At 44.2% G+C, this 13,900-nt stretch overlaps 1 non-coding gene across 1 annotated transcript; it reads right to left on the reverse strand.

Annotated features, from left to right (window-relative positions):
• Positions 1 to 13,567: 13,567 nt before the first annotated feature.
• Positions 13,568 to 13,640, reverse strand: trnar-ccu (transfer RNA arginine (anticodon CCU)). Its single transcript has one exon. It is a non-coding gene; the product is annotated as a tRNA-Arg (tRNA).
• Between the last annotated feature and the right edge of the window lie 260 nt (positions 13,641 to 13,900).

Consider the following 13,900-nt stretch of genomic DNA (forward strand, 5'->3'; position numbering starts at 1 on the left):
AAGCCATGTCACACAACAGGCAGAGTCAATCTTTAGCTGAGTAGAAGTTCAACAGAAAGAAACAGACTTACTTTGTGATATAATAGGTAATTCCTGTCCCATTGATCTATTAACTACAGGGAACTTTCAGATATGTGGTATCTTTAGAGCAATTAAATATCCTCCCAAGATATATGCTTTCACTCTCAACTGAAGATGTTATAACTTCAATGGCTAAGAGTATTAACCAATAAATCAATGCCAAGCCAGTTGAAGTATTACACTTGGCACATCATCATCGCTGTATTTGCAGAATGCAGCATAACCTATTCCGTCTTCTAACCTACTGACAGCCAACTTTTCAGAAGTCTCCTTACACGACTCTGAAAACAAATTAAAAGAAACCAATTAAACCAAATAAGCACAAATTAAAATGTCCCAGTCATTTAAAAAGGCTCTGTAACAAAAGTCAAAATCTCCCAAGAAAGCTTACACTTACAGAGTCACAGAGTTGTACAGATCCTTCGCTCCAACTCGTCCATGCCAACCAGATATCCGAAAGTTATCTAGTCCCACAAACCAGCATTTGGTCCATATCCCTCTGAAGCCTTCTTATTCATGTCCCCATCCAGCTGCCTTTTAAATGTTACAGAGTCTTAGAGTTATACAGCACGGAAACAGACCCTTTGGTCCAACTCGTCTATGCCGACCTGATATCCTGAATTAATCTAGTCCGACTTGCCAGCATTTGGCCCATATCCCTCTAAACCCACCCTGTTCATATACCCCCATCCAGATGCCTTTTAAATGTTTTGGAGGAGCCGGGGTTAGACTGGGGTGGACAAAGTTAAAAATCACACAACACCAGGCTATAGCCCAGTGGGTTTATTTGGAAGCACTAGCTTTCGAAGCGATGCTCCTTCACTGGGTGGTTGTCTTCACCTGATGAAGAAGCAGCGCTCTGAAAGCTAGTGCTTCCAAATAAACCTGTGGGATTATAACCTGGTGTTGTGTGACTTTTAACTTCTAAATGTTGTTATTGTACCAGCCTCCACCACTTCCTCTTGCAGTATGTTCCATATAAGCACCACCCTCTGCATGAAAAGGTTGCCCCTTAGGTTCCTTTTAAATTATTATTCCTCTCACTGTAAACCTTTTCCCCTCTGTTTTTGTACTCCCCCACCCTGGGGAAAAGACTGAAGCTATTCACCCTATCCATGTCCCTCATGATTTTATAAACCTCTATAAGGCCACCCTTCAGCCTCCGACGCTCCAGAGAAAATAGCCTCAGTCTATTCATCCTCCCCCGATAGCACAAACCCTGTAACCCTTGCAACACCCTTGTAAATCTTTTCTGAATGCTTGCAAGTTTTACAACATCTTTCTATAGCAGGGAAACCAGAATTGAGCGCAGTATTCCAAAAGGTGGCCTAACCAATATCCTGTACATCCACAACCCAACATCCCAATTCCTACACTCAATGCACTGACTCATAAAGGCAAGTGGATCAAATGCCTTCTTCACTGTGCTATCTACCTGCAACTCCTTCTCTTCCTAATCTGTGTGTATGTGAGTTACAATAATCTTTTTGCATTCTGATATGAATAGATTCACTCTTTTGTTAATTCAACATATCCAGGTTAAATTGGCTACTTTTAAACACCAATTCAATTGGTTTGGGAGGAAAACATCCACAAGAAAGGGTCACTTTTCAAATTAACCTGTTAGTGACCAACCAAGGATCCAGGTAAATGAAGAAAGGAAACCATTTCATCCCTGCTCACCTGGGAGCTTAACAATTTGGGGTATCTGTCTGGAACTGTAATAATGTGGGGAACAATTCTCACACCAGCCTCTCTTTGTAAGTGCTCCATGTATTTACGAAACAATGCCCTTCACCAGCACATCTCAGTGATATATTTAACATTCCATTCACATTAATCACTCCAAGGGCATGATCTACATTAAGAATATAAACAGTAAGTGTTGAAACTCTCAGGTTCGGAAGCATGTGCTGAAAAAAACGAAATGAATATTGCAAATTGATAATTGTGTTTCTCTCCACAGATGCGACCTGACCTGCATTTCAATATTTCCTGATTTTATTGCAGATTTCCAGCACTTGTGGTATTTAACTTGTGTATAATTTATTTACGTAAGGAGAATGGAGACTTGAAAACATTGAATGGGACTTTTGCTCATTAACCTCTTGGGAATTGTCTGCTATTGAATGATTTGATTCAGACTTTATACAAGGTGCAATCATGACAAAGTCTGTGGGATTGTACTTATTATATATCAAGGAACAACTCATCAAATAAGGCAATCCTCTGAAACATATGAATTCTCACCTCAAGTTTGGGGAGAAAGGTATAAAAGATCAGTATTAGATGGGGTGAGATCTGATCAACTTCAGAAAAACTTTGATCTTAAAACTACAATTCTACAGTGAAAGTGAAATATTGCGAAGTGTATGGTTAATTGTCCATGATATTTGTTCCTCCTTATTTAATTTCTATAAGTATCTGTAGAGTAATCTATAAACATATATTTACGAACCATTGTTATGCATTATTTTGGTAATTTTATAATTTGCCATTACTTTCTCCTCACCTTATTCAAGGAGAGTGTTTATTACAGTGAGTGATACCACACAGTATTTCAATTGCACTGAATTGGTTTTGAAAGATAACTCAATAAGTGCAGGTTGATGCTGTAGATGGTTCCTGTCGATATATTTCGTTGACCTGTTCAGACGTGTTATGATGTTAAGTCTTAGGCAGAAAGAGGAAGAAGGTATAAATAAGGTTCAAGAAACTGAAGACAGACAGAGCCCTGGAGATAACAGGAATGAACTCAAACTAGGAAATAGAGAATTTGAAGGGACCATGCAATGTTTATGGAAAACAGGATTAAGGAACCTCCAAGGCATTTTACAGAGGGATAACAAGCAACAGGTCACCAGGGAAAGGGTATGTCTTCTCAGAGCAAAGGAGGGAATTTACACATGGAGCCGGAGGAAGTGGGTGAGGTTCTTAATGAATAAACTGCATTGGTATTTCCAAAGGATTCTGGGTAGTCCAAGATGGAGGACGGGAAAAAGTTGTGACTGTAAGAGCTGCCCCTTTTTTGAAGCATTTTAGGTGTTGGGGGTGATTTCCTCAAATTCCAGGAGCAGCAATTACTGTTTTATTATGCAACTTTGGAGAAAAAAAACCTCAAAACATCGGCACTTTTAAAAGGAAGAAAATCAGACAAAGAAAGTGAGTACATGGTCAGGAGGGCGGGAGGGAAGAAACCTACACTGCTCACTGATATGGATAGGAAGGGTCGAGAGGGATATGGGCCCAGTGTGGGCGAATGGGACGGGATTAGATTAGGATATGGGGTCGGCATGGACGGGATGGACCAAAGGGTCTGTTTCCATGCTGTACATCTCTATGACTCTATGACATGGTGGATGGTGAGTCTTGTATATTGATATTCTAGAGCATGTCAATATTAAAAAGGAGGTGTTGGGTGTTTTGAAAAGCATTAAGGTAGACAAGTCCCCAGGACCTGATGGAATCTATCATAGAATCCTGAGAGAGGCAGGTGTGGAAATTGGTACGGATTTGTACAAAATATTTGTATCCTTTACAGTCACAGGAGAATTTCCAGAGGACTGGAGAATACTCAATGTTGTTTCTTTCTTTAAGAATGGCAAAAAGAATAATTCAGGAAATTAAAGGCCAGATTGGCTTCCTGCAACTTCCTGTTATTCATTGCTTGGACATCACTGTCTGTGCCTGGATGGTACCCTCTGGAAGTCACTCTGTAAAGATCTCCACCCCTCTACCTTGGGGTCTCAGGATCTCAAGGTGTTCCTCTCTTTGGCCAAGGTTTCGGTCCATGTGTAATGGTTTCCTGAATGTGGTTCCTGTGAAGTGCCTTGTGCCATGAAAAGGGATCACTACATGCAGGCTGTAGTTGGGTTGAAGTGTTATGGAGAGCAGGCAGGAAAGTGGAGTTGAGGCCGAGATGAGATCAGCCATGATCGTGTGGAATGACAAAGCAGGCTCGAGGAGCTGAATTGCCGAATATTTAAGGTCTTCAGAGCACAACCAAAGGCAGAGCTATCAATTGTTGTGGGTGTCGAACATGGTATCTCACCTCAGATGCATCATGAAGAGGGTGTCCATGTTCAAAGCCAGGAGTTGTGAGTTCATATCCCATTTGGGCTGTTATGTTTTTAAACATGAACTCTGATCAGCACCCTGTCTCTGTTTGATCTCAGTTCCAGTTAATCAGGGGAGATGGTGGTGCAGTGCTAGACCTGGAGTAGGAATCCAGAACACCAAGTTCATGGTATGGGGGAGATGGACTGTAATCCCACCATACAAGGTGGTGAAATCTCAGCTCAGGAGGAGCTTTGTCTGATGGTAACCATATATTGCTATTGAGGTTTGTTAGGAAGCTAACTGGTTCCATATTCTCCTTTCAGGAAGAAAACCTGGTGAGACTACAGACCCACAGCAATGTGGTTGACTCACCCTCTGGGCAATAAACGCTGGCCTAGTCAGAAACATATCGCATTTCCTTCCCTGTAGCTCGGTCACAATCCTGGAACACCCTCCATTGATTCATTGTAGGTTTACCTCCAACAATTGGTCAAAAATCACACCACACCAGGTTATAGTCCAACGGGTCTATTTGAAAACACGAGCTTTCGGAGCATTGCTCCTTCATCAGGTGTAATGAGAGAGGAGGCATCAGACACAGAATGTATAAGGAAAATATCAAAGGGTCATACAAGTGATGGGAATGTATTGAACAAATCCAAAATGGCCGACTCCCTCCTGTTAAATCTTCAATCAGTTCGAAAGGAGATACAGGCAGCACATGGATTGCAGTGGTTCAAAAAGATAGCTCCCCATCACCTTTCAGGGGAAACTAGGGAGAGGCAATAAATGTTGATCTAGCCAGCAATGTTCACACCCTGGAAATGAATAAAAACAATCCCACAATGGAATAAACCGCCAGGGGAAAAGTCATAGTGTAATGACTTGAAAACATCAAGCCCCAACTTTGGATGGTTTCTATTGTTATGTTTTACATTATCATCCAAAATGTACCAGTCATTGACATAAAGGTTATGATTTGGAGGAGCCAGTGTTAGACTGGGGCGGACAACGTTACAAATCACACAGCACCAGGTTATAGTCCAACAGGTTTATTGGGAAACACTAGCTTTCGAAGAGCTGCTTCTTCATCAGGTGGTTGTGGAGCAGGATCGTAAAACACTGAAGTAAAACTAAAATAATTCTGAACGTACAAATTCACCCCACAAACGTATATGTGTGTGCACGCAGGGGAGACCGAGTGAGTGTGTGCATTTGGGTGTGCGTGGGAGGTGGTGATGGTGTGAGTGACTGTGAGAGTGTGTGTATGTGTATGTGTTTGAGTGTAATGGGGTATCTGTGAGAAGGTGTGTGTGTGGGTGTGAGTGTGGGAGCGTGTATGTGTATTGTGTGACAGGATGAGTGTGTGTGTGCGTTTGTATGTGTGTATGTGTGCGTGTGTGTGTGTGTGTGTGTGTGTGTGTGTGTATAGTGCAATGGGGTCAGCTGTAGTGTGACATGAACCCAAGGTCCCAGTTGAGGCCATCCCCATGGATACCAAATGTGGTTATCAGCCTCTGCTCGGCCACTTTTCGTTGTTGCCTGTCCCAAAGTCCACCTTGGAGGATGGTTACCTGAAGGATCGAGGTTGAAAGTCCCTGATCTCCGACTGGGAGGGAACACCTCTGTTTGGTGATTGTTACGCGGTGCCCATTCATCTGTTGCCGTAGCCTCTGCTCGGTCTCGCCAATGTACCATGTATTGGGCATCCTTCCCTGCAGCGTATGAGATAGACAACATTGGCCGAGTCACATGAGTACCTGCCGTGTACATGGTGGGAGATGTCCCCGTGTGTAATGGCGGTATCCATGGCGACACTCTGACACGTTTTACAGTGTCTGCTGTGACAGGGTTGTTTGGTGTTGTCCTGAAGGCCGGGCAGTTTGCTGTGAACAATGGTCTGTTTAAGGTTTGGTGGCTGTTTAAAGGTGAGAAGTGGAGGAGTGGGGAAGGTCTTGGCGAGGTGCTCATCCTCATCGATAATGTGTTGCAGGCTGTGGAGAATGTGACGTAGTTTCTCAGCTCCTGGTAAGTACTGGACAATGAAGGGTACCCTGTTGGTTGCAGCTCGTGTCTGTCTCCTGAGGAGGTCATTGCAGTTTCTCCCTGGGGCATGTCAGAACTGGCGATTGATGAGTTAAGCATCGTATCACATTCTTATCAGGGCATCCTCGTGTACTTCCAAGTGCCCCTCACATTCCCCCTCACCTGAACAGATCCTGTGTCAGTGTACGGCTTGTACAGAGGGGACGTCTGTTTTAATATGTTGAGGGTGGGTTTGTGGTTGAGTGAGGTGCTGTGGTGTCCATCCTTGATGGAGATGCATGTGTCCAAGAATGAGACAGATACTAAACAGTAGTCCATGGTGAGTTTGATGGTGGGATGAAACTCGTGAAATGTTGGTGAACATAAATGTTGGGAGAGTGCAGCATTGTTCTGACATGAACACAACCAAGGTTGAGGGGATCAATTCTCCTGACATGGCCCCAGAAGCACGTGTTGTCCCAGTGACCTAACAGCTCCATCTCTGATCTTCTAAGCTACTGCCTGTGGTTTCCATCCCTTCTGGGGATACTTTCAATTTAAACATTCACTCCAATTAAAACCCTCTCACTGCATTATCTCCATTGAAATTAAGTTAATCTCTGACCTAATGTCTTTAAAACTCTGCATGGATGCTTTGAGATCATGGAATTAAAACATTTCCAAGTCAGTTTGATACATGTGGCAACAAACGTTTGATGAACTGGAGCGAAAGGGAGTGGAATTAATTTCTCAGCTCTCCCAAAGAGACAGCATTGACATGATGGGCTTCAGTATATGCAGTCACATTCGAAGATTCATTGATCTGAAATTAAACAGTCAAATGTCTGTTTCACCACAGTCGCCTCATCTGTTGTTCGTTTCCTCACTGATGCAGGAATTAACATTGACCCATTTGTTCTTGTCTTTCTGGGACCATTCCTTCAATGTTGGCTGTACAAACATTGAGCTTGCTTGACTTCTATACTGTCCTGTTGGTATTTAACAGGAAAAAACGCAGGTGAAATAAAGTTATTCAACACTCAATAATTTATATTTAAATTCGATGATTTTGACCAAGATAACAGTGACCCTAAACGTGGAAGATTCATTGAAAATATTTGGTTTGCAAGTAATGACAGGCACAGTGAAAAGTTTTGTCTTGTGAGCAATACAGGCAGCTCACAGAGTTCAGTGGCATAGATAAGTAAATAATAGGGAAACAGCAGCAGGAACAAAAACACAGGTACAGGCGAATACTAAGAGTCTGTGAGACCGTTCAGTATTCTAACAACAGTCGGGTAGAAACTGTTTCAAAACCAGTTGGTGTGTGTGTTCAGGCTTCTGTACCTTCTCCCCGATGGTTGAGGTTGTAGAAAAACATTGCCCGGGTGAGATGGATCTTTGAGAATGCTGGAGACCTTTCCTTGACAGTGGGCCTGGGAGATGGATTCTTTCGATGGGAGGTTGACCTTTCTGATTGTCTGGGCCGAGTTCACCACTCTCTGTAACCGTCTCCGATCTTGAATGGTACAGTTGCCAAACCAGGTAGTGATACGTCCAAACAGAATGCTGTCGATGGTGCACCTATAAACGTTGGCAGGGGTTTTTGCTGTCAGTAATATCCGATGTTCTGGAGGGATCAGTGTTGAAAGGTTGGTTTGTAGATTAGAGTGTGATGAGAGCTGGGTTCCAAAAGCAACCTCTCCATCCGCACTCTCAGGAATCTCGTCCCCATCCAGAAACAGCAGCCACTTGATCACCACCTTCAACATTGCACCCTGACCTCTCATCATGTGTGTTTCTGAGTGTTAGATGCTCACTGATTGTCTTTTACAACTTCCATCTCATGCTAAAAAATTGGCTGCTTGATAAATTGATCCCGCTTCCCATTTGTCCCCAAACGGACAGATGAGAAATCAACCAAACTCCAACTTTGCACAACTCAAGACTGAGGAAAATGGAGCAGACAGGAAAATAGCAAAGGGTTCAATGTTATTGTGTGCAGCACTTTCAAGATATTTGCAGTTAGTGGGGAAGGAGAAAGTGGAGATGTTGCAAAAATCTGCATTGAGGACAATTCAACAGGATCTTAGCGGGCATTCAGCCCATTGTGGCTGTGCTGTCTCTTTCAGACAATTCACCCCAAGATCTCCCAAATCCTGGAATTACCTTGTGCAAGTTTCTACTAAACATCATTAAAAATCAGACAACACCAGGTTGTAGTCCAACAGGATTATCTCAAAGTACTAGCTTTCGGAGCGCTGCTGCTTCGTCAGGTGGTTGTGGAGTATTAGATTATAAGACACAGAATTTATGGAAAAAGTGTACAGTGTGATGTCACTGAAATTATATATTGAAAACATCTGGATTGTGTGTGAAGTCTCTCATCTTTTAGAATGACCAGGTTGGTTTCAGTTCTTTCATGTGTAAATCACAAAACGTTTTTCATTGCCAAGTGAAATGGCAAGCTCTCCAATAAAAGCTAAATGCTGTGAATGCTGGAAATCTGAAAAGAGACAGCACAGCAACAATGGGCTGAATGCCCGCTAACATTCTGTTGATTTCTCTTCAATGCAGCTTTTTGCAACATCTCCACTTTCTCCTTCCCCAGTAACTGCAAATATCTTGAAAGTGCTGCACAAAATAATATTGAGCCCTTTGCTATTTTCCTGTCTGCTCCATTTTCCTCAGACTTGAGTTGTGCAATGTTGGAGTTTGGTTGGTTTCTTGTCTGTCCGTTTGGGGACAAATGGGAAACGGGATCAATTTATCAAGCAACCAATTTTTTAGCATGAGATGGAAGTTGTAAAAAACAATCAGTGAGAGTATAAACTGAGAAAAACACAATATGAGCCATCAGGGTGCAGTATTTAAAGGCTGCCAGTTTCACAGCACAAATGTAGTCCCAGTGACCTAATGGATACAGCACTGGCATCTTAAGGCAGGGGTTGGGGGTTCAAGTCCCATCTGGGGTGGATACCCTTTTGTAGCTTGCCATCTTTCATCTTTACTTCTCATCTTCATTATAAATATCCCCCTGTCTGCATTCAGTTGATGGGAAGTGCTGTCCAACATGAACTTGCACAAAGTTGTCGGGGATCTGCAGGATTCGGATGAAATTGTCTGAAAGAGACAGCAGAGCCACAATGATGAAGAACTGCTGAGATTCTCTGAGGATGACATGGTGGCTCGATGGGTTTAGGACTGGATGGAATGCTCTTCAGAGACTGAGTGTGGACTTGATGGTCTGAATGGCTTGTCCCCCTCACTCGAGGGCTTTTATGAACATGTTTGGAGCAGATGGTCAGAGCTCTGCTGCAGATCCCAGTCAAGGCTTTGCTCAGGGACTGGCATCCAGGTGTGTGTTCATATCCTTCTTTTCCCTGACCTTCCAGAATGTTCTGTAGCTTTGGCCAAAGGGGTCATGAGCTGGGTTCACATCATCCAATGGGGTCACATTGCCAGGAGCTAGACAACGGATTTACTCAGACTGACACTTCCAGTCAACGAGTCATAGAGATGTACAGCACAGAAACACACCCTCGGTCCAACCCGTCCATGCCGAACAGATATCCCAACCCAATCGAGTCCCACCTGCCAGCAACCAGCCCATCTCCCTCCAAACTCTTCCTATTCATATACCCATCCAGATGCCTTTTAAACGATGTAATTGTACCAGCCTCCACCACTTCCTCTGGCAGCTCATTCCACACACACACACCACCCTCTGCCTGAAAAAGTTGCCCCTTAGGTCTCTTTTATATCTTTTCCCTCTCACTCTAAACCGAAGCCCTCTAGTTCTGGAGTCCCCCACCACAGGGAAAAGACCTTGGCGGTTTACCCTATTCATGCTCCTCATGATTTTATAAACCTCTGTAGGGTCACCCCTCAGCCTCTGATGTTTGGATCTTCCCCTTAGAGGAACTGGTATCAGATTCCACCACTGTGACTGTGTGTTCAACCTCATCCGTCCTCTTTTCCAGGTCTCCCAGCTGCTGTTCATGCTTCTGCAGCATGATAGAGATTGGGGCCAGCTTCACCTCTATCTGCTTCCCCAACATGTCGCGAGATTTCGTGAGCTCCTTCCCCAGGGCCTGGTAGGTAATCGAGCCCGAGGATCCTGCAGGCTGGGCCGGGGGCCTGGCCCCGGACACTGCTCCTCCCTTCTTCAACATCTCTGGACGATGAAAACGCAGGTAAATTGATTTTTCACAATGTCCTGGGACTCCACAACCTTTTCAGAGTCCCAGGATATCGCGATGGTCCGGACTAGGCGGGATAGAAATTCTTCCCCCTTGTGCTGTGGTGGGAAGCTCTGCAACATGATCGTCTGATATCACCGCCATCTTGGATCCCCAGAGTGCAGTGAGAGTGTCAAACTCAGAAAAACACACAATGAGAGGTCAGGGTGCAGTATTTAAAGGCTGCCATTTTGTTTGTCATATGTGTAGTCCCAGTGGCCTACTGGATAAGGCACTGGCTTCCGAAGTCAGGGATGGTGGGTTCAAGTCCCACCTGGGGTATCTGACTTTTTATAGTATGTCCTTTCGCTCTCACCTACTTTGCAAATGTCTGCATTCAGTTGATGGGATGTGATCTTGCACAAAACTTTTGGGGATCTGCAGGATTGGTGCAAAATTGACAGCACAGTCACAAGGGCTGAAAACCGGTTGAGATTCTCCTGGGAATGGCATGGTGGCTCAGTGGGTAGCACTGCTGCCTCACAGTGTCAGGGACCTGGCCTTGATTCCTCCCTTGGGTGTCTGTTCGTGTTGAGTTTGCACATTCTCTCCATGGGGTACTCCAGGTGCTTTGGTTTTCTCACACAGTCCAAAGATGTGCAGGTTCGGTGGATTGGCTTTGGGGAATGCAGGGTGACAGGATAGCAGTTGGGCCTGGATGGAATGCTCTTCAAAGGGCCAGTGTGAATGTGATGGGCTGAATGGCCTGCCCTCCTCACCCTAGGGCTTTTATGAACAATTTGGAGCAGATGGTCAAAGCACCACCGCAGTTCAAGGCTTTGTGAAGGGACTGACATCCAGATGCATGTCCCTCTCCTCCTTTTCCCTGATCTTCCAGAATGTTCTGTGGCTTAGGCCAATGGGGTCACATCATCCAATGGGGTCACACCAATACCCTTCACTGTTGTCATGCCAGGAGCTATAAAGTGGATTGACTCAGGCTGACACTTCTCCAATATACAACCCTCAGTCTGGTTGGAACTGGTTCTTCTTGAATCTTTGTAACTCTTTGATCTTAGCTGCACTGTTCTCTGGAGCTGATAGCTGCTGTTTAATTTAGGTTGGCTAGACCTGGAGTAGGAATCCAGAACACCAAGTTCATGGGGTGGGGGAGATGGACTGTAATCCCACCATACAAGGTGGTGAAATCTCAGCTCAGGAGGAGCTTTGTCTGATGGGAACCATATATTGCTATTGAGGTTTGTTAGGAAGCCAACTGGTTCCAGTGTCATGGCATGTAATATTAAACAAATTGTGCTGAAGTCTTTCATCTTTTAGAATGATCATGTTAGTTTCAGTTCCTTGTTATGTACATCCCAGACCTTTGTTAAAGTTACATTCTCAAGAGAGTTTTAACAATCGGTGCCATCTCAGCTCAGATAATGCATTGAAGATGTGAGGTTAAAATCTGTCTGTGTCCCAATGTTCGGTCAGACTGATTCTGTTTCTAAAGTGGCATTTATAGAATGTGACATGGTTTTATGCAGTTTTTGAGCAAAACAAAACATAATTCTGAACGTACAAATTCACCCCACAAACGTATATGTGTGTGCGCGCAGGGGAGACCAAGTGAGTGTGTGCATTTGGGTGTGCGTGGGAGGGGCGATGGTGTGAGTGTCTGTGAGAGTGTGTGTATGTGTATGTGTTTGAGTGTAATGGGGTATACATCTGTGAGAAGGTGTGTGTGTGGGTGTGAGTGTGGGAGTGTGTATGTGTATTGTGTGACAGGATGAGTGTGTGTGAGTGTGTGTGTATAGTGCAGTGGGGTCAGAGGGGATGGCTGTTTTAATATGTTGAGGGTGGGTTTGTGGTTGAGTGAGGTGCTGTGGTGTCCATCCTTGATGGAGATGCATGTGTCCAAGAATGAGACAGATACTAAACAGTAGTCCATGGTGAGTTTGATGGTGGGATGAAACTCGTGAAATGTTGGTGAACATAAATATTGGGAGAGTGCAGCATTGTTCTGACATGAACACAACCAAGGTTGAGGGGATCAATTCTCCTGACATGGCCCCAGAAGCACGTGTTGTCCCAGTGACCTAACAGCTCCATCTCTGATGTTCTAAGCTACTGCCTGTGGTTTACATCCCTTCTGGGGATACTTTCAATGTAAACATTCTCTCCAATTAAAACCCTCTCACTGCATTATCTCCATTCAAATTAAGTTAATCTCTGACCTAATGTCTTTAAAACTCTGCATGGCTGCTTTGAGATCATCGAACTGTACAAACATTGAGCTTGATTGACCTCTATACTGTTCTGTTGGCATTTAACAGGAAAAAATGCAGGTGAAATAAAGTTATTCCACACTCAATAATTTATATTTACATTGAATGAGTTGGACCAAGATAACAGTGACCCTAAAGGTGGAAGATTCATTGAAAATATTTGATTTGCAAGTAATGACAGGCACAGTGAAAAGTTTGTCTTGTGAGCAATACAGGCAGATCACAGAGTTAAGTAGCATAGATAAGTAAATAATAGGGAAACAGCAGCAGGATCAATAACACAGGTACAGGCGAATACTAAGAGTCTGTGAGACCGTTCGGTATTCCAACAACAGTAGGGTAGAAACTGTTTCAAAACCGGTTGGTGTGTGTGTTCAGGCTTCTGTACCTTCTCCCCAATGGTAGAGGTTGTGATAGTCTGGGCCGAGTTCACCCCTCTCTGTAACCGTCTCCGATCTTGAATAGTATAGTTGCCATACCAGCTAGTGAGCAGAAGGGCTTATGCCCGAAACATTGATTCTCCTGTTCCTTGGATGCTGCCTGACCTGCTGCGCTTTTCCAGCAACACATTTTCAGCATACCAGGTAGTGATACATCCAGACAGAATGCTGTCGATGGTGCACCTATAAACGTTGGCAAGGGTATTCGCTGTCAGTAATATCCGATGTTCTGGAGGGATCAGTGTTGAAGGGTTGGTTTGTTGATGAGAGTGTGATGAGAGCTGGCTTCCAAAAGCAACCTCTCCAACCGCACTCTCAGGAATCTCGTCCCCATCCAGAAACAGCAGCCCCTTGATCACCACCTTCAACATTCAATCCTGCAGATCCCCGAAAATCTTGTGCAAGATCATGTTGTATACCACTGACCATCAACTGAATGTGGAGATGGGGTTTCTTCCAAAATAGGTCAGAAATAGAGGATAAGCCACAGAGATACCCCAGATGGGACTTGAACCCACAATCCCTGGCTTAGGAGGCCAGTGCCTTATCCATTAGGCCACTGGGGCCACAGCTGCCATGGCAGCCTTTAAATACTGCATCCTGACCTCTCATCGTGTGTGTTTCTGTGTGTTGTCCTCTCACTAATTGGTTCTTTCCCCTTCCATCTCATGCCACATTGTTGGCTGCTTGATAAATTGATCCCACCTCCCATTTCTCCCCAAATGGACAGATGAGAAATCAACCAAACTCCAATTTTGCACATCTCAAGTCTGCGGAAAATGGAGCAGACAGGAAAATAGCAAAGGGCTCAATGTTATTTTGTGCA

Source organism: Chiloscyllium punctatum, chromosome 18 (assembly GCF_047496795.1).
Source record: "Chiloscyllium punctatum isolate Juve2018m chromosome 18, sChiPun1.3, whole genome shotgun sequence".
Taxonomy (NCBI): domain Eukaryota; kingdom Metazoa; phylum Chordata; class Chondrichthyes; order Orectolobiformes; family Hemiscylliidae; genus Chiloscyllium; species Chiloscyllium punctatum.